Here is a 3,443-nt window from a genome sequence, read left to right on the forward strand (position 1 = left end):
GGGAAAGGGCTTTCTGATTCTCACCTAAAAACTAAATTATTTAGGCAGACAGCCCTCTGACTATGAATAGGGACAGTACCAATGCTGAATTGAGGTTCATTGAGGTCTTCCAAGCTGTCGCTTTCTAGCACTGAATTTCTTAAACACAAATGAAGAAAGAGATAGAAGATTCCCTACCTAAGCACACCCTGAACCACATCCCCCGACCATCCTACACCTCCAACTGGAAATGATGCACACAGCTAAAAAGCTAGAGGCAAAGGTTACTGCCAAACTCCCGCCAACCCCAAGTAGAGGGCGGCTTCCGTGTGTCTATGCTGCAGTGTGGAAAGCAGCAGTCCCGTTGTGCGGGGGACATCTGTGACTAGTGGCAGTTGAGCCATTGAGAGGAACAATTACAAGGACCTGCTGACGTCAATACTTGGAAAAGAGCTCTGCCTGTTTTAAAAAGCTGCTGTCCATTGTATTAAGCAACATCACTTAAAGTAATTGAGGTGATCTATATGTATAATAATAGCCAGAGTGCTTGTAATTTCTGTTCCTGCTTCACAAGTGCATGAATGCAGTGAGCTAACCAGAGTTGCTATGCTCAGAAAAATTATTACAGGAGAATTTTTCTCTGCTCCTTTCCCTCTCTAATGTTGTTTCTAATCTTGGCTACTATTTCTTTTTTTTTAATTTTTAAATTGTGTTCTTTTTCTTTGGCTGCGTCAGGTCTTAGTTGTGGCACAGGGGCTCAATAGTTGTGGTGCACGGGCTCAGTAGTTGTGGCGCACGGGCTTAGTTGCCCTGCGGCGTGTGGGATCTTAGTTCCCCGACCAGGGATCGAACCCACGTCCCCTGCATTGGAAGGCAGATTCTTAACCATTGGACCACCAGGGGAGTCCCTTGACTACTATTTCTTGTCTTTGATTATATATATAAAATATTGATAAAGATCGTCTCAATCGAAATTTAAAATATTCATGTACATTTATTCAGGAAGTGATCAGTATGCAGCACAAATGAGAAGAGGATGGTGGGGTTTCGAGTAGAAGGAAGACTGTGTTTTGTATCAAGCAGACCTAAATTCAATTTTCTACATTTCTAATGAATGAACCAAATATGAACCCTAAGGATTTGTGTTTTGTGGAAAAACTAACATACTGGCCAGAGAACATACTTGTGTACTGATTTAAACTCCTCACAGCACCAATGTTATTTCTATTACCAGTGGAGAAATCAAGTCTTAAGTGGTTAATAGCTGTCGTTTCTTCAACACCTACTAGGTGCCAGGTGATGTATGAGTAAGTCCTGCTATTAATCTCATTTTATAGGTGAGGAAACAGGTTCCAAACTGGAAGGGTGGAGCCAGGATTCAAATGCATGCAATGTTGAGTCCACATCCAAATGCTCTTACTCACCAAACCTAGGTACTTTGTAGGGCAGTTATAAAGCTCTTCTGCAGTTCAAGCCGACTGACCTATCTTCAAACCCCATTGTTGTCTTTTATTAAATGTGTGACCTTTTGTCAAGTTACTTAATCACTCTCTTCCAAAAAAATTTTTTACACTCGTGTGATATTGTTTCAGTTCTGTCTGCCTTGTGTTTCATAATTTTTCTTTTTATGAGTAGTGTTTCTTCATTTATATCTGAAATGCCAAGTGTACATTTTTGTTCTGTTTTCTTTATTTTTTACTTTAGCATCCAGTAAAATTGACTTTTTTAATGTATGTATTCTATGCATTTTAACACACATATTGATTCCTGTAACCTTCATGACAAACAGTTACAGGATAGGTCCATCACCATCAAAATTCCCTATGCTTCCACCTTTTTAGTCACAACCTCCTTTTAGTCACAGCCTCCTCCTAACCCTATTCGCTGGCCAGCATCGATCTTTTCTCCATCATCTTTGTTTTTTCTTTTCTAGAATGTCATATAATAGGAGTCATACAGTAAGTATGACTAGTTTGAGACTAGTTTCTTTCACTTAGCATAATGTCTTTAATATTCACCCATGTTGTTGCATGTATCACTAATTCATTCCTTTTTATTACTGGGCAGTATTTCATTATACCACAATTTGTTTATCCATTGACATGTTAAAGGACATTTGGGTTGTTTCCAGTTTTTGGCAATTATGAATAGAGCTGCTATAAATGTTCATGTACAAATTTTTATTTGAACATAATTTTCATTTCTCTAGGAGTGCAACTGCTGGGTCATAAGTTAAGTATATGTTTAACATTATAAAAAACTACCAAGCTGTTTTTCATAGCAGTTGTACCATTTTTTTTTCACTCCGACCTGCAATATACGACAGTTCTGGTTGTTCTGCAATCTTATCAGCACTTGGTATTGTCAATTTTTTTTTAATTTTAGTTAATCTAACAGGTGTGGTGGTATCTCATCATGGTTTTCACTTCCATGTCCATAACAGTTAGTGGTGTTGGGCATGTTTTCCTGTTTTATATGCCATCTGTATATCATCTTTGGTGAAATATAGTTCAAGTCCTTCACATATTTTTTTTTTTTTATAAATTTATTTATTCATTTATTTATTTTTGGCTGTGTTGGGTCTTCGTTTCTGTGCGAGGGCTTTCTCTAGTTGTGGCAAGCGGGGGCCACTCTTCATCGCGGTGCGCGGGCCTCTCACTGTCGCGGCCTCTCTTGCTGCGGAGCACAGGCTCCAGACGCGCAGGCCTCTCACTGTCGCGGCCTCTCTTGCTGCGGAGCACAGGCTCCAGACGCGCAGAGCTCAGTATTTGTAGCTCACGGGCCCAGCTGCTCCGTGGCACGTGGGATCTTCCCAGACCAGGGCTTGAACCCGTGTCCCCTGCATTGGCAGGCAGACTCTCAACCACTGCGCCACCAGGGAAGCCCCCTTCACATATTTTTTAATTGGGTATTTAATTACTGTTCAGTTTTGAGAGTTGTTTATATATTCTGGGTATACAAGTCCTTTGTCATGTATGTGACTTGCGAATATTTCTCCCAGCATACAGCTTGGCTTTTCCTTCTCTTAACAGTGTGTTTTACAGAGCAGAAGTTTTTAATGTTGATGAGGTTTGTCTTATCCTTTTTTTTTTTCTTTTTATGGGTCATGCTTTTTGTGTCATATCTAAGAATGTTTTGCCTAACTCCAGATCATGAAGATCTTCTGTGTTTTCTTTTAAAAGTTTTATAGTTTTATATTTTACACTTAAGCTTATCTATCATCCATTTTGGATATTTTTATTTGTATTGTGCCATGAGGTTTATGTCAGGGTTCATTTTTGTTTGTTTGTTTTTTGTTTTTGTTTTTGCTTATGGGTATCCAGTTGTTCCATCATCGTTTGTTGAGAAAACTGTCTATTGCATTTTCACTTTGGTCAAATATCAATTGACTGTCATTCTGTGCATCTTCTTCTGAATTCTCTGTTCTGTTCCACTGATTTATGTGTATATCCTTTCACCAATAC

The sequence above is a fragment of the Phocoena phocoena genome, chromosome 16 (genome assembly GCF_963924675.1).
Source record: "Phocoena phocoena chromosome 16, mPhoPho1.1, whole genome shotgun sequence".
Classification (NCBI taxonomy): Eukaryota; Metazoa; Chordata; class Mammalia; order Artiodactyla; family Phocoenidae; genus Phocoena; species Phocoena phocoena.